The sequence below is a fragment of the Desmodus rotundus genome, chromosome 1, assembly GCF_022682495.2.
Source record: "Desmodus rotundus isolate HL8 chromosome 1, HLdesRot8A.1, whole genome shotgun sequence".
Lineage (NCBI taxonomy): Eukaryota > Metazoa > Chordata > Mammalia > Chiroptera > Phyllostomidae > Desmodus > Desmodus rotundus.
In genome coordinates, this window is record NC_071387.1 from 103,488,506 (window position 1) to 103,512,857 (window position 24,352).

Here is a 24,352-nt window from a genome sequence, read left to right on the forward strand (position 1 = left end):
AATGAAGGCATTTCCCCTTGTTGGAAATTTGCTCAGACTTTTCTAGTTGTTTTTCAGACCAAGGGATGGACCAGAGTGGGGGGAGGGGTGGGAGACACAATGGGGTTGCACTGAAGAGACAGACTCTGTGACTGGGAAACATAGCGAGGCACAAGGGGCACTGAACATATGGAAAAACCTGAATATAATTGTTAAAATTCTGCTCAGCCAGGCCACTTCACAGCATTTTGCACTATTTAGCATTTGTGCGCATTAGGTGATATATTTAATGTTTCTCACTCCAGTCCAATTTGCCTGTGTTTGGCAGCAGCCCAGTTCCATGGGCACAGGCGAGGGGTGGGGGGTTTGGGGTGGGCGAGAGACAGGGACACCATAAATCTGCCCTGGTAGAGAACAGAGGCAATATTGCTGTTTGATGGTAGGTTTGCATGCACGCTCCAAAATGCTTGTGAAGCAATACCACCTCTTCCCCGAAAGCCTCTCAGGGATAAAATTAATGTATCTCATATTGTATTGATTGTAGCCAATAAGTGTCTAAATGATTTGATGTAAGGCAGAGAGATTATGCAGGGAAGAGAGGGGCAGAGGCAGCTTTAGAAGAAGTATGTGGTTTAATTACTGGCTGAATTTCGCCAATCCACCTCCTCCCTTAGGAATTTAACAAATAGGCCTAAGTGCACTTTAGCTGTTCTTGACATCTGTTGAAATGATATCTGCCTGTGTTGAGGGGAGCTGGGAATTGGGCTTGGGGTATTGGGGGGATCAGGAAGCTACGGGAAGCTCCTTTGCAGTCTGCAAAATTAGGAGGAGGAAAATACTACATTAGCACTTTAAGGTTAAGCTGTGGAGAGCAGAGTTTTATCTAATAAGAAGTCTGCCCTCCAGTTTAATGAAGCCATCTCCATCTTAAATGCAAGGTTGGATGTATGCGTCTATATTCTAACGATCTTAAAAGCCCAGGTGCTGACCCAAATTGAACTTAAAAACTGGATGGTGGGTGGGCAAATGCTTTACGCCCCTGATTGGGAAAAACACTCAGTTACCTCCTTTTAATGCATGTTATGAATTGCTGGGAAATTCCGTGTCTTTTAGGTAAACAACAGATGATTGCTTTTTCTTTCTTTCTTTTTTTTAATGGAAAAAAAAGAGAAGCTAAAACCAAACTTAAAGTCGATGTTGACCTCAGCACAGGGAAGACTGATGTTGTGAATCTGCTAGCGTTTTGATTACATCAATAATTCAAAGAAAGTACCGTCCACTTAATCTCTTTTACGCCTCTCCAGGAGAAAGGCTCCTGGTTTTATTCTGAAAGTCCTAAAGCTATCATTTTCCTCAGCACTTTCTGAAATATGTGTTTTGTTATGCTTGAAACATTTATATGTGTTACTGACCAAATTATGTGTAAGCCATTTGGTTTCACAGAGAGATAAAAAATCCACTTTAGATGGTAGACACAAGGGGAGATGTTATCATAACAACATTCCAAATTCGACTTGGGTATCTGTCTATCAGGACATGTCCCTGATAGGGCGTTCTCTCTTTGGTTTATCTGTTTGTGTACATTGGCCAGTCTAAAAACTATCTATATGTATAAATATATACACATATACGCATGTGTGTATATGCATGTATTATGTACATGGTGTTAGATAATTGTGACTAAAACTCTCGTTGGGTAAGTGGAAAATTAAAAATGCAGAACAACCATAGTTTATTATCTGATGCCTGTGATTTAGGCTAATATTTCTATTCACTGTTATGGGCATTTTTCTAAAGGGAAGCTTTCACGTCAGGAATTGGACATAGTGTATCGCTGTACTGATTACAAAGAATTTGTGATTTGAAAGTAGCCCCTGTGTTCATCTGTGTATGCTAGGGGTGTGTATGTCCGTGTAGGAATGGTGGTTCTGTTCTTGCATATGGCAGACTTTAGGGGGGGCTTGGTACTCTAGTAGTAGTAGTAGTAGTAGTAGTGGTAGTAGTAGTAGTAGTATTTGATAGTCCTGACAAAGACGTTCTAGAATTCCCAAGCTAATAATCTTGCTGGTGGACATAGAAGAGGGTGATTCAAATAGAAGCTAGACATGCTCACACATTAGATTGGTCAGGTTTTGTAGCTCAACACATAACTACCATATTTTTCAGATTATAAGATGCACTTCCCCCCTCCCCCAAATTTGGGAGGAAAATGGGGGTGCATCTTATAGTCCGAATGTAGTTTACCTGGCTTGCAGGCGGGTTCTTTTTTTTTTTCTCCTGTTTTCCTCCTCTAAAACCTAGGTACGTCGTATGGTCTGGTGTATCTTATAGTCTGAAAAATACAGTATCTGTTTCTGTCCCCCTATGTATGAACCATCAAATTATTAGAGCCCATATACAGGACAAATAACCTAGTTCCTATGGGTCTGACACTTTCTAGCCCCTATTCTCATTTTCCCATCGAAACTATATTTTTAACATAAAAATCTAAACTTCTACACTTACCTTGATAATTGGTCCCCATGTTGATGGCCCTGGGGCATGTTGAAGGACCATCAGTGATCCAAGTATATTCAATTAGTTATAATGTCAAGGGCATTAAATTGTACCCCAGTTCTCTCAGAAACGGTCATGTAGGATACAGGCAGCTTCTGATGAGCCATCGCCCTTGGGTTTCTGTGCATTCATATATGAAAGTTTTCTCCAATCACCTGCTTTTAAATGAAAACAAACACAAAGACAATCAGTATGGCTAGTTTAGAGCAACATTGGAATAATTCCAGAATTTTTCCAGTTTTATTTTGGGACTGCTTTCTTTACGCGTGTGTGTATGTAGATAGATGCACGTATAATATCTGTACCTATCCGCCTATGTGTCCACACGCATTTGTTATTTAACAAATAACTTATGTAGGACTCACTTTAGGCACCATTATAAGTGATTTACAGACATTTAACTTATTTAATTACCTGGCATCCCCATGATGTGGGCACCATGCCCATCCCCACTTTTCTGAGGGGGCCGGCGAGGCAGGAAGAGGCCAGTTGACTTGCCTGAGGTCACAGAGCTCGTAAGTGGTAGGACTGGGATTCAACCAGAGACTTAACAAAAAGAATGGTTTGCAATTATTGAGTACTTTCCCACTGTCAAATATAGGGGTTTAATTTTTCTCCTTCAATATTCACAACAAACTTATGAATCGACTGTTATCCATTTCTATTTTGCGGAATGGGACTCAGAAGCTGACAGACTAAGACATGTTTGAGCATATAGCTGGAAGGTAATGGAACTGAGCTTCCCATCCAGGCAATTAGATTACAAAGTACTCAATATATAAAACTTCATATCTATACATGCACGCATACCTATATATATTTCACATATCTATATTTATAATAAGTAAAATATCAATGCAAATGAAAAGAGAAAAGGCAAGACACACCTTTTGCTGTGTTGACTGTGTTTTGCTCTTAAACACACCTCTGTAAAGAGGTGTCTTTTCTTACTATTAGTTTAAACACAGAATTATCTGGTCCCCCAAATAACTGGAAGGTGTTTGAGGAGATGGAAAGTCCTTTTGAATACCAGAGAGATTTGACCCAATATTTTTTTTAAAGAAAAAGGTGACCCGCAGTCAACATATGTTTATTTTTATTGGAAGGACATACTTACAAATATCAAGGGGCATCAGCAAAATCAATGACTGAAAGGTTCATTTGGAGACAGAAGTTGAAAATATGTTGAACTTCTAAGAGGGAAATGGTTGCTTGATCAGAGTTCATTTATATCCAAGAGCATTGCACCAGCAATAAACTTTAAGTTAATGCTAACAATTTTAATTTGTATCTTTTAATTGTTGAATTCTGAATTGCTTTCCAATTTCCCACAGAGTTTAATGTGTATGCAAATTACACAGCCAAGAAATTCAAGATACAAAAGATAGACTGCATTTTGCAAACATACCATAATTATTGCTTAATTTTTAAAGGGTCTTTCTCTTCATCAGGGTATTGTTCAATTTCCTGAAACTGAACAGAAGACAACTTTTGGTTAATGATTAGTATAAATCTTGTGATGGAACTTAATTGAATGCTAACTTCATTGTTTTCACAACTGCAAACTACTATTTCTCTGAGGTAGGGTTTCTTGCTCTCTTAGCACAAATAACTCATCTTCTAATAATAGCAGGAAAGAGTTATCAGAATATCCTTTTAATTGTCTGAAGGTTGTGCACTCTCATGCAGGCTGTTATAAAAAGGTAAAACAACTCTCACATCTGTTTTGTTTTATTTTTATTGATGTAGAGAGAGAGAGGAAGAAAGAGAAACATGTATTTATTGTTCCACTTATTTATTCATTTATTGGTTGATTTTTGTATGTGCCCTGACTGGGGATCCAACCTGCAGCCTTGGTATAATGGGGCGAGGCTCTAACCATGTAGCTACTGGCCAGGGCTCTCACATCTATATTAATGTTATGGTTTTTTTTCCAATTAGATTTATCATTGTTATCAATGTTTGGTCTTAGCAAAACAAAGAAATAAGACATCCCTGAAGAAGATAGATGTAGTTCTGTTGTTAACATTCAAGGTAGGAAATGCCTAGATTTAGAGGGAAATATATATATATATAGTAATATACATACCATATTTAGTGTAAAATGGCAGCACCTAAAGCAATAGACTTGGTAGATTAGTAGTGATTTAACTACTAAGTCTTTAATTTACAAATGTTTGTTGATTACCCACTGGGTTCCAGGAATTGTCCTAGCTATGAAGATTCAAAATATTCCATACCTAGGGCAGGTGAACAATACTCACTATTTGCTACTATTGTGATCAAATGTTTAAGAAGAAAGATGCTAGAGATGGTGATACAGATTGAAAGTGGGGAAAGGATGAAGTCAGTGAGATACAGAATGATTTGGCATTGGTTGCAGTTGTGATCAAGGAAGGCATCATAGGAGAGGTGATGTCTGAGCTCGTGGTAAGAGACTGACCCAGGAAGAGCAAGAAACAGAAAGTTCCAGAAATTGGAAACAATTATAAAGGCCCAGGTGGGAATAAGCCAGGTGTGTTAAAGAAGCAAATGAGGGTTTTTTTTTAGGTTATGTCTTTATGATGGAATAATGATATTTCTTTTTAGTATTTCAAAATGGCAGCCCTCTATCACATCTTAAGTCATTTGCCATCAAATTGTTGTAAAAATAAAAGCCATGTAATGGGTGAGTACAGGTTATCTGTACAGAAGACTGAACACACTGAGCTCTCTTGGGAAAGTAGGAAGGGCATCTTAGTTATGGCCTCAGCTCTGGAATTGGTCCTGAGTTTTGTTGAAGATCTTCACAAATGATGAAATGATGTTTCCCACTCCAGATTGGACCATTGTAGTTTGGTGACACCTAAACTCATTTTTAAAATTGTGGTTTTCCATTTTTTACTATAAAAATTCCAAATGTGACAAAGTAGAGTGAATACTATGCTGAACCTTCACATACTCATCACTTAGCTTTAACTACTAACAACTCATGGGCAAGCTTGCTTCTTTTATTCTTTAATCTTCCTCCCTGTGCCCCACAAATACTTTCTAGCAAATATAAAATATTATGTTATTATTAAATATTTATTATGTATATTAAAAAGATGAGGAATTTTTAGGAAAATCACCATATCATTAACCTTACTATGTATTAAATACTAGCAATTATCTCTTAACATAATCAAATATTCAAACATATCTAAAAATATTTATTTGTATTAAAAAGATGAAAACTTTAGAAAAAACATATTAGTAATGTTATTAAGCCTTAAAAATGAACATTAATTCCTTAATATAATGAAATATTTTCTCAGTGTTCAAGTTTCTCTGAACACTGAGAGTAGTGTGTGTGTGTGTGTGTGTATGTATGTATATATATATATATATATATATATATATATAGAGAGAGAGAGAGAGAGAGAGAGAGAGAGAGAGAGAGAGATTGGCAGAGAGAGGCAGAGTGACAGAGAGACAGAGATGAAGTCTGGAAAAAGTCCAGCTATTGTTAATATCACAAGAACAGTTTGTCTGACACTGATATAACCTGGCACCAAGGAGAGTGGACTGGAATGCACATGCCTGAACAATGATGACTGCACTGTACTAGTCAGTGGGGGCAGTAGGTGCTGTTGAGTGAGCATGTGCACTGTGTGGCCATCGCATTCAAAATGACTGAGCAAGTAGAGCAATGAATCTGCATCAGATTTTGCTTTAAGCTTGAACATTCCTCTGTGGAAACTATTTGGATGACTCAGAAGGCCACAACTATGAACAACTGGTGATTAGCAACTTCATCAAGACAACATGCCGGCTCATGCATCACATCTTGCACAGTTTTTTGGTGACACATCAAATTGCCCAGGTGACTCAGCCCCCTACAGCCCAGATTTAGTGTCCTGTGACATCTGGCTTTTCCTAAAACTAAAATTACCTTTGAAAGGGAAGAGATTTAAGACCATTGATGAGATTTGGGAAAATACAATGGGGCAGCTTATGGAGATTGGGTAACTCTGTGAGGTCCCATGGTATCTACTTTGAAGGGGACTGAGGCATCACTGTCCTATGTACAATGTTTCTTTATCTTGTATCTCCTTCAATAAATGTTTCTGTTTTTCATATTACATGGCTGGGTAATACTCTGTGTATGTATGTATGTGTGTGTGTACATATATATATGTATAGATATATATTTGCTTGTAGATCAGGAATTAAAGTAAGATTTATATATATCAAACAAAAATTAGTTGGTATCTCTTCATCTCTTTTACTCTACTGGTACCCCTCTCTAACCCATTGTTCTTTTTTTTTTTTCCTTCGTAATCTATGTGTTGAGGGTATTAGATCATTGTTATTGAAGCATCTTCCATAGTCTGGCTTTGTGTATTGCATTTTCTTCTTCTATATTTCCTGTAGTCTGGTGGTTAGAATCAGAAGTTTGATGAGATTTTTGTTCAATAGTTTTTGGTAAAAACATATCATAAACTAAATCATGTATCTCCATCAGAAGGCACAATATGTGTGGCTGACAGTCCTTTTGGAAGATTTGTTAACAGCCACTAACAACCATTGTTATCATTCCTTCTTCATTTGTTATATAGAATACTTCTACAGAAAGAAATCTGTCATTATTATTTCTTAAATTTTACTTATTTTTTCCTTACCCCAAGATACAATTCATACAACAAATACAGGGCACACACATCTTTCTCTGTATTTTTCCACTTTTCAAATGACTGAGTTCATTTGCTTGAGTCTTCTGGAAATGACCAGTGATTTTACTTACGTTCCATTCTGAAGCCCTGTTATTGCCCACTGGGACCTTCTTTCAGCTGGCTCCTTTGTGTCCAAGCAGAAGCCTCCTTGCATCATGAGATGACAAGACATTTCCAGATCAACTGATACATTTCCTGTTCCTGACCAGAACTCAGTTATATATGTATTTTTTATCCTCATCAGAGGATGTACTGATGTACATGTTGATTTTTTTAGAGAGAAGCAGATGGGGAGAGAGAGAGAGAAAGAGAAACATAGATGGGGTGCCTTCTGCATGCACCCCAACCAGGGATCGAACCCACAACCTCTTGGTGTGCAGGAGGATATTCCAACCAACTGAGCCATTCAGCCAGGGCGACTCAGTTATCTTTTAGTGGAAGCTTTTCAGAACTAGTAGGTAGATCATTTGAAGAAAGTTAAGGAACATCTTTATTATTCTATTTAAATTTCTATTGGGCACCCATTTCATCTTTTTCTAGTAAGAGGATCCCACTTTTTTGAGAAGATCAGTTCAATTTGGTTCTTGTGCTCAGGACTGAGCATGTGGATGAGGCCTGGACATTCAGAGTGACCATTAGCCCTGGGTGCAATGATTCATTCAGAGATCTTCTCAGATCCAGAGAGGCCACTTAAAGCCCCTGTGGAGCTAAGCTGTCAACCACTATGGAGAAATCATCCCTTCCTCATGGGGTTGTTAGGCTAGTGAGAGAGGAGTCTATGGTTACGGTAGCCACTTTGCTCTCAATAGAAAGAGACTCAATCTAAGAAGCTAAGAAAGGAAAATTTTTGACAGCATCACTTGAGACTCTAGATACAACTGTGCCTGAAGTCAATTCTACCTAATTTGGAACTATGCAGCCACATAAGACAACGCATTTCTTTTTTTCCCTAAGCTATTTTTGGTGTGTACGTGGGTGTATGCACACGAAAGGGTCCTGTCTAATATGGGGGCTTTCTATTTACATAAAAAGACATTTGAAACATTTTAAGCTATTTTAAAATAGCACAGGGTAGCTTAAAATACATTTCTTAAATATCTACTCTGCATGAGAAAGGTGTTGTGCTTAAATGCTATCTGATTAGCCAGACAAACCTTTCTCTCCATGTACTAAGACAGTCAATACGTTATGACATGGCTGGAGGTCATGATAACATGAGATAGAAACTTACAGAGTTAGAAAGCATGAGGAGCCCAGGAAGGAAGATGAGGCCAAAATTTGAAGTGCTTTGAATGCAAAGGGATTCTGATTTGATTCTGTAAACCACAAGTAGATTTTGAAGGGTCCTTTCTTTCCCTTTCTTTCTTTCTTTCTTTCTTTCTTTCTTTCTTTCTTTCTTTCTTTCTTTCTTTCTTTCTTCCTTCCTTCCTTCCTTCCTTCCTTCCTTCCTTCCTTCCTTCCTTCCTTCCTTCCTTCTTTTTTTTCTTCTTCTTTTTTTGCCCTCATGTTTTGTTCTCAAAGGAATCAGAGGAAGGTAATGCAGTCAGCCTGTGCTTTGCAAAGATTAATTTTGCAAGAGTATTCATAAAATATGTTTAAAAACAAATGGAGGTTGCTAGAACAACCATTTAGGAAAAAGGTTCCAAACCACTTTTGAATCTTGCTCCTCACAGATGCATATTTACACATATACCCCCTTTTTTGCATAAAATATCAGGGGTTAAAAGACCTCTAAGGAAAAACTAGGTACTTCCATGAAGTTTTTCCTTAGATATCAACCCAAAGGTTGATACATATAGCATTGATGGAGCATGAGGAAAACCAAGTTGATACTCCAATGACTGAATATAAAAATACAATTAAGTGTGTTAGAAAAAAATGATATATACATCAAACCCCCTTCTGTTATGTCTAGAGCTGCTTGGGATGAGACTCAGTCAAGGCAATCCCTTGTCTAGGATCCACTCAGAAAGTACAAAGAATCACTAATGATTTTCAGAGGGTTTGTTATCTGGGTAATTGCTTTCAATGGGTCGATGAAATGGTAATTATCAGAACTGATTATCAATAGATTTGTCTGTCTCCCTTTAAAAATACTATACACAATTTATCCTGTGTAGAAATCCCTTTTGTCCTATTCAAGAAAGCATATTTTTGAATCATATATATATATTCTACATATTCAAAATTAAATATATGATATATTATATCTAATTATGTCATTAATTATATGCATATGGATTTTAAATATACTTTAAGTATAAATTATTTATATATGGAATAAGGTATTATCTATAACTATATGTATAAATTAAATTGACTCAGTCCAGATACCCACAGCTATGTCTATGTGCTACTGCACATGTTGAAATCAGGGGAGAAATTAAAACGCCCCAAGAACAGATCACATCCCAATTGGTAGAATTTGTTGCTGGCATGTGAGAAAAAAAAAGTTGCTGTGAAACACAAAAATTGGTTGGACCAAATTAAAACAACTCAGTCCATTTGCTTTTGTAAGTACATAGGCCAGCTGTTAGAATTTGTTAGAACTGGGTAGGTTGAATCCTTTTTTTTTTTTTAATTGTTGTTCAGATACAGTTGTCTCCATTTTCCCACCACCACCTTCCCCCATTCCACCCAGCCCCACCTCCCACCCTCTATCTTTCCCCTCTTTGGTTTTGCCCATAGGTCCTTTATACATGTTCCTTGATGGCCCTTCCCCTTCTTTCCCGTTATCTGCCTCCCCGCTCCCCTCTGGTTACTGTCAGTTTGTTCTTAACAAACAAGCCAGCCAAATATAACCAGAGACACTGAATCCTTAAATAAAGGCATATTTTCTGCTTTGTCATGTGTAGGATATAAGTTACTAGTAAGTGAGTGTTAATAGTCTTCCCCTTTTATAAGGGGGGACTTTTATGATTTCTTACTTGTGTTCCAGCCCCCTTCTTCCCTTTTAATGAATGAGTGCTCTTGCTTGTTTTTGGAGATAAAGACTGTGTGGACTAATAACAGAGGAATGGAGAGAGAAGGAAGAAAGAGATATAATGTAGGAAGCTTCTGTGTAGAAAGATAGTTGACAGAAATGGGGGGAAGAAATCCAGAAACAGCAAGTCTTCGAGAGAACTGGCGAGAAAAGGACAAGCAACAGACAGTTTTGATGAATTATATATGGGATGTCATTTAGTAATTGGCAATAATGGCTTCTGGTTTCCTATGGCATATCATGTTAATATGACAGCATTTTAAAAAAACAGCTTTATTGAGTGTTTATTCTAGGCACTATGAAGAGCTCTTTATATTTATTGTTTTGAGAAATAGAAGAACAGCTCCTGGCAGGTCCTATCAGCAAAGCCTTGGTGTTGGTAGGGCCAACCTGACATTCACTGACAAACCTTAGTATTCTGTTTAACCCAGACTACCTTACAAAGTACTGACATCAGACAGGGCCACCCAGTGACTGTGTTGGGTCAAGACAACACAAGACCGCTGTGCGATCATGTGTGAACTCAGTTGGAAACACAGGCCTTGACTAAACCACAAAAATGGTCAATTATCTCTCTATTCTGGTTAATGTGGGTGACTGCTCCTTCTGTATGAATTACAGTTTAGCTTCACTATATTCTTCCTTCCAGGTGACATTTATTAAAATGCCAAATAATAAAATTGCTCTGCGTTCTGAAGGCATCCAGTTTAGAGAAGAGCCCTGCTCTCTTGGACCCTCCCCCAAGTACCTAATATAAGCTCAAATTCTGTATGAAGTCATCCCGACACATCTTATTGAGATGCCTCCCTTCGTGGAGAAGGTACACCAAGAGAATGCCATGGGGAAGAAGACATTCTCGTGGTGTACCTTCTCCCTCCTTGCAACAAGTAATAAACCCAACTTTGCTCAAGTACATGTGTGGTTTCTGGTCATCTTTGGCTAGAGAACATGGGCAATCTCATTATTTTTCAAATAATTTAAGTTTACAAAGAAAGAAACACTTACTCAGTTAAGTCATGTACCCAAGGACATGTAGTAGGAGGTGGAACCACACACTGAACCCAGGCGTTGTGTCTGCAGAGACTCTATCCCTCATGTCAAACTGCCTCTCCATGCAGATCTTTTCTGTGTTTCCACCGTGTGTTAGTTTTCTATAGCTGCCAGAGCAAACTGTCCCCGCATTAGTGGCTTAAATAACATAAACTTATTATCTCACAGTTCTATAGGTCAGACATTCAGTTGGCTCAGCTGGTTTCTATGCTGTGGGCTTCACAAGCCAAAGTTAAGGTGTCGGCTGGATGGACTCATAACAGATGGAGGCTCTGGGAGGGATCCACTTCTGGCCTCATTCCGAAGACTAGCAAATCTAGCTTCTGGCCACCGTATCCCTAAGGATGCTGTTTCCTTGCTGGCTGTTGCTGGGGACTGCCGTAGCTCCCTAGAGACCTCTTCGGTCCTTGCATGTGGGCCCCTCCATATAAGAGCCACTAACAGTAAGAGCCCTTTTCACGCTCAGAATCTCACTGACTCCCTTCTGCCACATCTCTTACTCCAGCTGGAGAAAGTCCTCGGCTTTTAAGGGCTCATGTGATTAAATTGTGCCTTCTCCAAAAAATCCAGCGTAATCTCCCCATTTTTAGGTCCACAACTTTAATAGTGTCTACAAAGTGCTATTTGTCATGGAATGTACCTTACTCATAGGTTCTGAGGATCAGGGTCTAGGCAATTTGAGGGATCATCTTTCTGCCTACTACACATAGCTAACCACCCTCCATCCTTTCACCATTTTCTAATGGATTTAGCCTTTTCTTTCAATGCATTAGTACATTTATATTTTTTTGGTTTGGAAGCTTTTCTCTTGAATGTGACTTTGCGTAATCTCTGCTCTCACCCTTTGGCAATTGAGAATATACTCCCAAGAAAAGCATCTCATTTCCCTCCATAGAAGTACTTAGGAATTGTCTGGAACAGTGAGGCTGCAGCCACTGTAGCCTGCATGTTATTACAATAGCTCTGTGCATTTCTGAAGCCTACCAAGAGAAACCTTAAAATTAGGAAAGACAAGCATGGGAGGTGGGGAAAACTCTGCGTGATATCAAGATTGCTAGCCAGGGCCTCCTCTTACAATAGGTGCCTAGAGAGCATATGATATGGCAGCGGATCTCAAGAATGGCAGCAAAGGAACAAATTACAACCCTGGGCTTCTGGGTCCCTCACTCACATTAGCATTAGCTACATTTGGTTAACAGCAAACTCATCATCCAATTTTCCACCACACCTACAGCTACCAGACTTTCTGGTGTCATGCAGAAATTATTCTTAAAAACTGTCCATTTACTACATAATGGGAAGAGCTGTTACCAGAGGAAATTTGTTTGCAAACTGTTTATTTTTATCCTCTTTGCTTTGAGGATGATATTGCTGGTACGTTGGCTTTTTTTGGATGTAGAGTGGACACTATAAAGTTTTAGAAAGTAAAATTAAGTTAACAAAGTAATAATTCAAGAGATGGCCGGCTGTGCAAACGAAATGTTATTTTGTCTATCTTTCTTTCCTTTTTAAAAAATCCATATATGTGTAATTTGAAAACACTGCATCAGGCAGCCTGACAGGATGAGGAGTTTCTTGAAATAAGGAAATTTCTTGCCATGGTGACAAATCCACAGGTTCGCAAGAAACCCAGCAGATCACTAACACACAGCCATAAGAATAGATTGACTGTGGCCCAAGCCCATGAGAAGATTGATCAATCCAGCGGACTTGCATTAATTGTGAAACAGAAGGGACGATGCGATCAATGATGGGAATGAAAGTGCCGTGGTAACGATGCCACATCTAGCTAGTCCAATAATGGAGAAGCTGATGTATAGCATATTGGAATTCTACTGTCTGGGCACTTGTCACCATAAAGAATATCCCGCAATTATGGGGAAAAATTGAGCAGGCAGCAGTTGAGCCAACCTAATCAGCCTGATGCCAAAGTAGTTCTCCTGATTAAACGCTAAATTAAGTGGCACTCAGCTCGGTAACCTACCTGCATTATGAAAAATAATCCTGGAGCTAATGTGAAAAGTTTGTATTTTAATCAAAGCCAACTTTGAGTATTAAAATATTCCTGGGCTATTTTGGTGTCCTTCAGCTATGAACATGTTTAACAATTTATAAATGGATCTTTTGCCATTGGCAACAAAGAAAAAGGGCCCAGTGCTATATTGGGAGGTAAGGTTTCCTGTGCTAAAAAATCAATTAGACTTGATACAAACTCAGAGAAGTCTTAAGGAAAAAGAAAAAGAAAAAAAAAAGAATGCATTCAAGAGGCCCTGGGGGAATTCAAATTTAGTTAACTTCTATAATGGTTTGCCTAAGGGCATCAACTCTATTCTTTGCTGAAGAGCATATGATCGCCCCATGAGGCTTGAGGCTTAATAAACTGTGGGTACTACAAGGACCCCTTACACACATGGGTCATTATTAAGTCCTGCACACAAATCTACTGACAATCTAGGACGAAATGGCAAATTCTCCAGTAGCGAGAGAAAACTGTTTTTCATGGGCTTTTAGAGAATGCAAAAGAATTAACTTGCATTCTGAGCATGAAGTCCACATTCTGGCTAGAGTTCCTGTATAGATCCTTACCCTTGGACACACATGGAGATTCTTGGATTTATTGTGTAGCTCAGGGCTGGAAGCCTAGTGGTCTGTGAGGGAAATGTAGGTTATTCCAGGATGGAGACTCTTCTTGATCAGAGACACTGTGTGAATAAAGTCCTTCCAGACTGACAGCTGTCATAGGGGAGGGGGAAAAGAGGGACTGAATGAAAGAAGGAGAAGGGATTAGCCAAAGAACATATATGCATGACCCTTGGACACAGACTACAGTGTGGGGATGGCCAGAGGGAAGGGGGCCAGGGGCGAACTGGAGGTGGGCGAAGTGAGGGGAAGAGGCTTGGGGACATCTGTCAATAATAAAAATAAAGCAAATAATGAGTCTGAGCAGGGCAACGGGTAAGACCAGAAAACAACTTCCTTCAGCTATTCTTTTCTATTATATTTTTTAGTGATTTTTAAAAGTAAATTTGTGGGCCTGCCTTTGAATTTAAAACACATGTTTTTTTTTTTTCTGGGTGGGAAAGAGTTGAGAGAAGGGGGGCTTGCTGGCTGTGTCTGTATAGTTGAAAAATCAAGACCTGTGCGATAATTGGAATTTATTTTATTTTAATTAATAGTCATCAATGTAGTGTAGCCAACAATGCATGCCAGGCCTGGTTCAAAGGGCTTTCATAAGATTAAAATATTTAATTCTTCTAATGATTCTATGAGATTGAGAGACACAGAATATACTGAAAACCAAAGAGCTTAAACCACTTACCAAGGTCTTATAGACTGTAGGTGACAGGTGGGGATTTGAACCCAGGCAGGTCCTTTCTGCTGTGTCCTATTATAATAGGTTGGTCCTTCTAAAAAGTTGTTTGGTCAATGACATCAGTCATGTGAAATGGGAAGGACTGAGGTGCTGTTAGATGATGTTAGTTGAAGCTGTGCTGTATGTTCTTCCTACTCTTCTTCTATCACTGTCTCATTCTTCAGATATAACCCCCCAGCACCCCCAGCACTGTCAGCCAGCTCTCTACCTATGAGTCTGTCTCTAGTTTGTTTGCTAGTTCAGTGCGTTCATTAGATTCCACGTGTGAGTGAAATTGTATAGTATTTGTCTTTTTTCCTAATGAACTCTTTCATAATCCTGCAAGACAAAAAGAAAAAAAGTCTCAATTTTAAGGATAAAGGATCTGAGACTGAGAGACTGAGTGTCTGCTAGGTGAAGTCACATAACTATTAGTGGCAAACCTGGGACTGAAACCTAGATCCTTTCAATGCTATTCTTTCATCTACAAAACAAGACTCACCTCCATCCACTAGGTGATGCCTGAGGCCATGTGGGTATATCAGGATGTCAGTAGCCTTCGGTCCCTCATGAAATGGAAAGTCACTTCTACCTCATTTTCCAAGCTCTGTTAACAACTGCCTGAAGAGACAGTAAGAGGATTAGGCCTTTGGAGCAACTTATCTCTGGCATAGGGAGTTATGCTCCAATGAGACCCATCAGAGCACTTTTCATCATAGGGCAATTAACAATAAGTTGTCTCATCAAACAAGAAAGGGCAGACAGGTTTGCTTTATAATCGTTGGGTAGCTATGCACCAGTGTCATAGCAGAAATTCTGGGTTCCTTTCACATTTTGACTAATCCTTGCAGACTGATATGCTGCCATAATGGATCCTGGAAAGACGACAGGAAAGAGCCCAAATTTTTCCTAACCACCTTCCCATATTTAGATTTTACTGGCGATTAAGGCAAAAACTCAAAACACCTAATAACAAGAACCATCTTGAAACAGTGGCATTCCCTTTCAAGGAACAGAAGCAGTGATATATTATCCGTCTACTGGGAGTTGAGACTGGTGCTTCTCCAGGTGCCCCAACTGCCCAGCCTGGAGCAGCCCTTCCTTTGGACCCTCTCCACCCAGTAATGTGATTATAAGAAAGCACACCTGTGCTTACCATCGTCTCCCCACTTCCAGCTTAAGGATTATTGTATTTGTGAGCCACAGATGAAACTCCAAGTAGGTCAAACACTAAAAGAAATTTAGCATGAACTGAGGATAGGCATCTGGCTGTTCATCAAGAAAGTTCAAATGCCACTAGGAAGCGCTTGCTCATAGCCCCTCTGTGTTCTCTATGCACCTGCCTCTTTTTGCCAATAGCATTTCCAATCCACACGGTAGCAAATGGCTGCCAATGTCTTCCAAATCACAGAAACTGCACTCCACCATGCCAGAGAATGATCGACCATTCTATCCCTCCCCAATCAAATGTCCAGTCATCCGTGGAAGCTTCCAATTAGTCCAGCCTGAATCAATTGTCCAGTTAGCTCTGGCCAGGTACACTTTGTAGAAACAGGACTGTTTTCATTGCAAGCATGTGGCTAAAGGTAAAGGGACAATTTTTTGAAAAAGTGTTCTGAACATCCGCCACAAGACACATCTCATAGGTCCAGACTTATTTCCTCAAAGAGAATCAGTTTTTGAAGACTGGCCAGTGGCCATGTCATCATAGTGAAAAGGAAGGAGAGAAGTAGATGTTCTCCCCATTTTGGTGTCAGACAAAATTGCATTCACTGACTGCTTGACTGAGTTTGCATTGCTTGGAGACCATGACCTGATGGGGTCTGAAGGGGACGTGGAGAATGTATAACTCTCTAGGAAATTAGTGCTCTCGCTAGGATAGCAAACATATTTCACAATTCATTTTTGCACCAGTCACTATGTTTAAAACTAGATGAACTGAAAGTAGGAGGACTGACTTTGTGAACTGTACAGAACAGAGGAAAGGGCATAAACTTTGGAGTTCCAGCTGTGACACTCATTGGCTCAATTCTTTCATCTAAAATTAGTATAAAAATAGTTCCTAATCACATAGGGCTGTTGAGAGAACTTAATGAAGTAAGATACATTAAGAACTCAAACCAGTGTTTTGCTCATAGAACGTATGCAATAAACAAAGGCAGTGTCTCTCAACTGGACGTGATTTTGTCCCACTCAGAGGACATGTGGCAAAGTCTAGAGAGGTTTTTGATTGCTACAACTGGGAGGGGGATGCTACTGTCACCTAGTGGGTGGAGTCAAAGGATGCTGCTGAACATCGTGCAATGCACAGGACAGCCCCCGCCACAGAGAACTGCCTAGCTCAAAATGTCAATGGTGCCAATGTTGAGAAGCTCTGAAGTGATCTATTGTTGCAAAATCATTATTGATGTTATGGTCCTTGGAATCCGAGAGGAGGGGGGAGGATCTCAACAAAATCCTTTATTCTCTATCCCTCTATTAAAGTTCTCTCTAAAAGAAGGAAGGAGAATTTCAGGGCACTGCAAAGGCAATTAGGTAACAGCGTTCACTCAGTAGACTAAAAACAAATACAGAATGTAATTGAAGTGGCAGGTTTGTTAAGACAGGGACTTTTGTACACAAAATAAATTTAAAAGAACTGTCTGTCCAAAGTGTTGAAACTCTGGCTAATGTTCAAAATGATATGTAAACTGGTCTAAGTTGAACAATAATCTCTGCAAAAATGCATCAAAAACCCTTTGGGAAATATATTTTGGCTTCTATTCCCAGCCTTTCAAGGTGATCCAATTATATCCTGAGTAGAGGAGAGTGGATAACAAGTTAAAGACTCAGCTTTTCACCAGACTGTAAACGGCATGAAAACAGGAATTGTAGTTATCATTGTTTTTGCAAGCCTCATGGGTTTGTCTGTGTGTGTGTGTGTGTACTTTTGTAAAAAAATACTTTATCGTGGTAAAACACTTAACAGGAAGTCTTCTCTCTTAATGAGTTATATTAAGTGTACGAGGCATTATTGTTGACTACAGGTACGATGTTGTACAGCAGATTTCTAGAACTTGGTCGTCTTGCTTAACTAAAACTTTATTCCCATTAATTAATAACTCCCTAGTTTCTCCTCCCCTTAAGCCCCTAGAAACCACCACTTCTCTTTCTGATTCTACTAATGTGACCATTTTAGGTGCCTTATATACATGGAGTTATACAGTATTTGTCTTTAGTGTCTGGCTTATTCCATTTAGTTTAATGATCTCATGTGTCTCATATTACAAAAGTTTCTTTAATGCTGAGAAGTATATATATATATAAATCACATTGTGTTGACACCCCGCCCCCCTTTTGTAGCTGCACCTGGGGCCTGGGACAGAGTGAACAGTTACTGTTCTCTTTCTCTTCTGCCCTTACCCAGTATCAATGCTCTCGATTTGTCACAATGATAATAGTTGTTGCTTCATGCTACAATTATTGAGAGCTTTTCATATATTTTTCTAATATAATCTTCACAATCAGATGGCATTGTGAAGACATTATATCATTGTAGAAGAGGACAGTGAGGTTGCAAGTGAGTAGATGGTCTGGGATTGGAAATCAGAAACTCCTCCTTACATTCCTGGGCTTGTTCTCCTAGACCATGGAGTAGATCTAGAGCATGGATTCCCAGCTTGGCTGGGCATCAGACTCACCTTTCCCAGTTGGTGGAAACACAGAGATCTGAGCCCTGTCCTAGAGCTGTGGGATCAGAATCGTGGCATATAGGGCACTGAGCCAAAGGTTTTGGTAGACAACTTTTAGATACAGAGACTGAAAAGAGGAATAGGTATTCTTCCCTTCCTGTATCAAAAAAATTTAATTTTAAGGGCAGTTTTGGAGAGAGACTGTTTATATTATTCTGAGTTTCTGGCTAATTTAAGAGTCAATTAGCTACCCATTTGTGATTTATCTCCTTATGATAAAATGGCTCTTTTAAGCAAACAAGGAATAATGATCATATCTGAAATATTCTTTGATGAGTCCAGTATTTCACACCTCTATTGTATTTTATTCTGTTCTGTTCCATTCTGCTCTATTCCATTCCATCCCATCCCATTCCATCTCATTCTACTCCATTCCACTCCATTCCACTCCACTCCACTCCACTCCACTCCCCTTCTTTCCATTCTATCCCTTTCTATTCTACTCCACTGCACTCATTCTATTTCATTCCATCCATTTCATTCATTTCCATCCCACTTTACTTCATTCCATTCCATTCCTTGTAAATCACTTTAATGACATTTTCTTGTTCAAGGAGAGAAAATATATATTATTTAATAGTGAGGGATTGTGGAATATCAAATTTGCTTGGCTTTAATTGTAACTGTAGAAGTAGTCATATTTCACAGAAACATAAAAATGTATCAAAAGGGGAAAGATTCAGTTAATCCACCATTTCCTTTAGTTGGTGTGATAGACAAAACGTGGTCATAGGTTTTGTTTTTCTTTTTCTGGTTACGAGGAAGACCACCCTACCCAGTCCTTCATTGCAGGTAAGTGTGCCCGTGAGACTAGACATAGCCACTTGGTTGTGGGCAGTAGGTATGCGTGTCAGTTCTGAGACGAAGCGTGGGAGAGTAGGTCTAAGATCTGTAAGCACTCTCTCCTTTTGCCACAGTGCATCTGAAGTCTTATTTTCAGAAGCAGGAATGTCCATTAGCCTGGGTCCTTGAGTAACCATGGAGCACAGGACCTGCCTTACCCTCAGGCTCTATCCTAGACATGCAGCACATGAGAGGAATAGCCTCCTGCTATATTAAGTCACTGAGGATTGGGAGTTAGTGTGCTATCATAGTATATAGCCTACCTACTTGAACTTTAGAAAATGGCCATAAGATATAAATATTTTAAAGCTGGATTTAAGTCAGGACTTCCATTTTATACCAGCATTTGGATGAAACCTAAGTCACTTAACTGCTTTGATAACAGATAGAGCTGAAATTTATTAAGCTCATCTGTGTGCTAAGCACTGCAGATAGGGTTTTGCAGAAATCAACTCATCTTATCCTTCCAGATACTCTCTCATGTGGGTAGACACATCCCTTGGTGGATGCAGAAACAGGCATGATACAAGATGCAAAACCAGACGGTGGAAATGCTGGGCTTCAGCCAGGTCTGACTGACGCCTGTGACTGGATTTTGCTCACCTCTAAAGTGGACTTGATTAAAATATCTACCTCACTGTGCAGTTTTAGAATTCTATGAGCAGCCTATGTAACAGGAGCCCTGGATGCCTCATAGGTAAGGTGATTCGTTATTTGGGTTTTGCCAGCACTTGTTGGAGAAACCTTGAGAGTGTTTCCTCTTGGGTTGTCACTGGATCCTTATTTACCAACTTTGAAATCCCTGACTTGTTTTCTTTTTCTCCCCAAGTGGTAAATGTTCATCATTATTTTTGTCTCCTATTCGAGTTGACCCTCTCTCTATCATGACATTTGGCTTCATCCTTCAGCTGCTCTCCCTCTCTTTTTTATGGTTCCATGTTGCTGTGAGCAGAATTCATTTTTCAAAAGACAGATGGCGGCAACCCTGTTCTCTCTAAATAAAAAAAGCAAACAGCTGTTAAGGTGCAAACAGAGTCGCGGCCAGCAAATCGTATCTGCTTCAAGTGTTGGTGAAGTTTCCCTTTAGGGAAGAGGAGCAATCTAAACAAAACGTGCAGTCTCACTGGGCTCTGCCAAGGCCCAAGTATAGCGTGATGGCAAATAATGGAAATTTATAGCATACTATAGATACAGCACCTTTCTATCTTGCCGGGTGCATATTTAAATGCAGTGCTAACGGAGCTGAAATTTATTGCTCTCTAATAACGATAAAATGCCAGCGGAGAATGAGATAAATCTTGGCCCCAAATCTTAGCATGCAACGCACACACTCGCATGCACACACATGCTTGTAAAATACAGCCAGATACTGCTAACTCAGGAGTTTGAGTTCAGAGGAAGCCAACAGAACAGAGAAAGTAAAGGAAGTGTTTTATAGAGGACGACAAATTGTTGTTTTCACGAGGCTGGGGTCAAGGTACATTGTGGCCTCAGGTTGAAATGAGTGTCGCTTTGTCTCACGGCTGATATATACTTGACCTTGGCTAAGAAAGCTTTTTCTTCTCTGGATTCTCAATAGCTTCTCTTCACCTTTTCACAGCCTTGCGACAGGCCAGCTTCCAAACAAATAGTGATGAATTGTAACCCTCTGGGAGAAGAACATTGTCTTCCTTTTTATTTTTTTAATGTGGTCTATCTATCTATCTATCTATTATCTATCATTTATCTGATATCTGTCTATCTATCATTTATCTACCAACCTATCTGTCTATTATCTGTCTATCTATTCATCTACCTACCCATCCCTCTAGAATTTGAAATCTCAGAGGCTTTGTAAGAAGATCTTGAGACAGAAAATAAATTTTCCAAGAGGCTGTGTTTGCAAACTGCTTGTGATGTGTGGGTCAGGTGTGTACACCTCCTTTTCAGGCACACTGAGTGTTCAGAGAATTAAATTTTACCAGGCACTGACCAGGAGGTCCTCACTGACATTTGGAACCAGGCCCTGCTAGCTCCTCCAGCAGCCTGCACGGGTACCCACCCATCCCTGTGACCACCTAGGAATTATGAAATGAGGTCCATTTGGAAATCTGCCTGAGCCCCTTGCTGAACTTCCATAGGCCATACCTTGGTGGATCATTCTAAATCAGCAGCCAACTCAAGAAGGGAAGCTCTATCTACTGGCCTTCATTCTAGATGAAGGCCTGAAAAATCTGAAATTTTCAGGCGAGGTATCTACCTTCAGTGAGAAGCTCAAACTCCAGGGATTGCTTTGTCATCCCCATTGAGTTATTTTATTATTTTTTTTCTTTCTAGATGCTTCTTTGAGCATGACTGTGAATGTGCATGAGGATCATGTATGTGTGTGTGTGTAGGCATTCACACATGTCATCTTAACTGATCCTATTTTGAAAATGTGGCCAATATCCATAAATTAAAACCCACTCTAGTCTGTTCCTGGTTTCTTAGATTTTTACAAATGTCTCTGCTGGGGGTTGTGGGGATATGGGTATAGATGGATGTGAAGACTAAGGGGGGATGATACTTGTTGAACTTGAAAACCAACCCATTCTCTTATTGTGGAATATTCCTAGTACATCTGGTGTTAGTTTTTATGAAACTGTTGTAATAAACTCTTTCCTCTTCCCTTACATTCCTTTCCTTTCTCTATACTACAGAAACCTATGAAATAGAATAATTTGGTGCATTTAGGTTTACCTCATTTATGTTTAATTATTTTGTGGCTTGAGGGAAAAAAAAACAGGTAGCTTGGGAGATGTTGATACTAGGGATGCAAAGAGACCTAAGGTTTCACACAAAATGAATTCTTTGGAGTCGAAGCTTTTAACTGTGTTTGTGGACTTCATGAAAGTGTGTGTATGTGTGTGAGAGAGAGGGAGGGAGAGATTGAGAAAACTCATGCTATTGGGTTTTATTTGTTTATATGATTTTTTCTGAGAGATTTCACAGCTTTAGTTAGGCTCTCAAAAGCATCCTAGTCTCCTCCTACCTACATTCCTCTTGCCCCTGTGATATTCGATCACTTTACAGTTGGAATGACAAGATGCCAGCTATGATCCCTGGCTAACTCACTTCTGAGAAGGGCGTGACTTTGGCCAGAGAAGAGTAGAGCAAATGGATTGTAGTCAAGGAAGGATATACCTTTCAGGTGTACTAAATGTATTAGTATTTGTTATTATACATATAATGTAAAATTGCCATTTTAAATTGTGCACTTCCCTTATATTATTTTTATCTTTTTAAATTTTTTTATTTATTTATTTTTAGAGAAGGGAAAGGAGGGAGAGAGGGAGAGAAACATCAATGTGTGGTTGCCTTTTGAGCGCCCCCTACTGGAGACCTGTCCTGCAACCCAGGCACATGCCCTGACTGGGAATTGAACTGGTGACCCTTTGGTTTGCAGGCTGGCACTCAACCCACTGAGCCATACCAGCCAGGGCTTATTTAAAAAAAAATTAAAAAATGAAGTATAAGGAAAGTTAAGGTGACAATCTAAGTAACGTCTTGTGGGTAGGTAGTGACAAAGATGGTATTCAAACTCAGATCTTTCAAATTCCAAAGCCTGTACCAAAGAGGGTGTGGGACTGTTCTCAAAAGACATGGTGTCCACATGCTTCATTACCAGAACAGTCCTGTGATTTAGAAGAGAGCTCCCTGGGGCCTGGGCTGTGCACATGTTTCTGTGGTTGTGGGAATAAAAAGAAAAACTCATGGGTTGTGGGTGGAAGGACAGACGGAGGCAGCAGGTGCTGTGAGGTTCTTTCCCTTGCTGCTCTGACAGGCGAAGGAAGCCTGGGAAGGACCTGATACCTCGCTCAGCTGCCAGGGGGCACCCAGGAGCCCAAGATGATTCCTCTCCTACCCAGGGGAAACTCCAAGAAATGACTGAACTCCAGGCTGGCAGAGTCCCTTGGTACTAATGGGAACCCTCCCTGCAGAGTTGGCAGGCTGTTGACAGTGCAAAGTGTTCTTTAGAAGACCTGCATGTTTTGGGAGGGGCCTGGAGACCTTGTAGGATCCATCTTGTGGCCATGCCTGAGTTTGATTCTTTCACTTTAAGGTGCATTTTCCTCTGTTTATTTGTACCAGCGGGGCTAAGTATGCACCACAGTTTTTACCACACCTCCTATAAATAATAAAAATAAGACTAAAATAAAATAATAATAGCACCTTTGATTTATTGAACACTTACTATGTACCAGATACATTTTAAGAATATGTGTGTGTGTGTATTCATTCTAAATCTTGAAGGTAGATATTATCAATATCTGCCATTTTTAGAGATGAGCAAACAGAGGCCAGAGAGATGAAATCATACTCTTCAAAGCTGTACAAACAGCCCTCAAACTCAGGTCTGCCCGTCCCGAGAGGATGTTCTTGCCTGCCATGCCATCCCTCCCTTGTTGACCTTATTAGATTGAACTGAAACATTACATTTATTTTTCTTTCTTCTTAGCCCAGATGCCCCAGGATGGGCAGAAACTATGTGTTACCCATTATAACCTTAGTGAAGCCCCTAGGTAGAAAATTCTACTAACACCCACTAAGCCTTTGTTATGAGCTTGGCTATAGTACACTCCAGATGTACAGGGCCTCTGCTCCCATAGAACATCTAGCAGAAGAAAACAGAAAAGAAAAAAATGGTTCAATGAGCAAAATGAGAAAAAATGAATACTCAATGAATCTTTATTATGTGCTAAACACTTTCTTAATGCTCTTTGCATGTGAGCTCATTTAACCCACGAGATGGAGACTGTTCTTTTCATCCCTATTTTACATCCAAGGACACTGAAGGGTAGAACAACTGGCTCCAAAATTCACACAGCTAGAAAACTGCAGAACTGGAGCTTGAACCCCATCCTCTGAATGTTCAGTCTTCACTCCGTCATTAAACAAATACAGTCAGGGCAGAGGCATGACAGACAGTAAGAGGCTCTAGCAAGGGGTGGCACTTTGTCTGAGATATGAAAAATAAGATGAGATCTCATTCAAAGAATTAACGTAAGAGAATTCTAATGAGAGACCAGCCTGTGCAAAGGCATTGAGGTAGGAAAGATGTTGGCTAGTTCAAAGAAAACAGTATGTACAATAAGAAGCTGCAGAAAGAAGGGGCTAATGATCCTCAATCAATGAATGAGATTAT

At 39.6% G+C, this 24,352-nt stretch overlaps 1 protein-coding gene across 1 annotated transcript in view; it reads left to right on the forward strand.

The window, feature by feature from the left end:
* RBFOX1 (RNA binding fox-1 homolog 1) overlaps nt 1-24,352 on the forward strand; it is a 2,121,844-nt gene that overhangs the window by 1,485,925 nt on the left and 611,567 nt on the right. The window lies entirely within an intron of this gene.